This window comes from Rhincodon typus, chromosome 3 (assembly GCF_021869965.1).
Source record: "Rhincodon typus isolate 14 chromosome 3, sRhiTyp1.1, whole genome shotgun sequence".
Taxonomy (NCBI): Eukaryota; Metazoa; Chordata; class Chondrichthyes; order Orectolobiformes; family Rhincodontidae; genus Rhincodon; species Rhincodon typus.
The window spans coordinates 123,148,250-123,148,502 of record NC_063334.1 but is presented as its reverse complement, the minus strand read 5'-3'; positions in this window follow the sequence as shown (position 1 = coordinate 123,148,502).

Sequence of the window (253 nt, the reverse complement as noted above, 5' to 3'; positions counted from 1 at the left end):
TGTGTGTGTTCAGAGAGTGATATTGGAGAGTATGTGTGTGTTCAGAGGGTGATATTGGAGAGTATGTGTGTTCAGAGGGTGATATTGGGGAGTATGTGTGTTCAGCGGGTGATATTGGGGAGTATGTGTGTTCAGAAGGTGATATTGGAGAGTATGTGTGTTCAGTGAGTGAGTGATATTGGGGAGTATGTGTGTTCAGTGAGTGAGTGATATTGGGGAGTATGTGTGTTCAGTGAGTGATATTGGGGAGTAT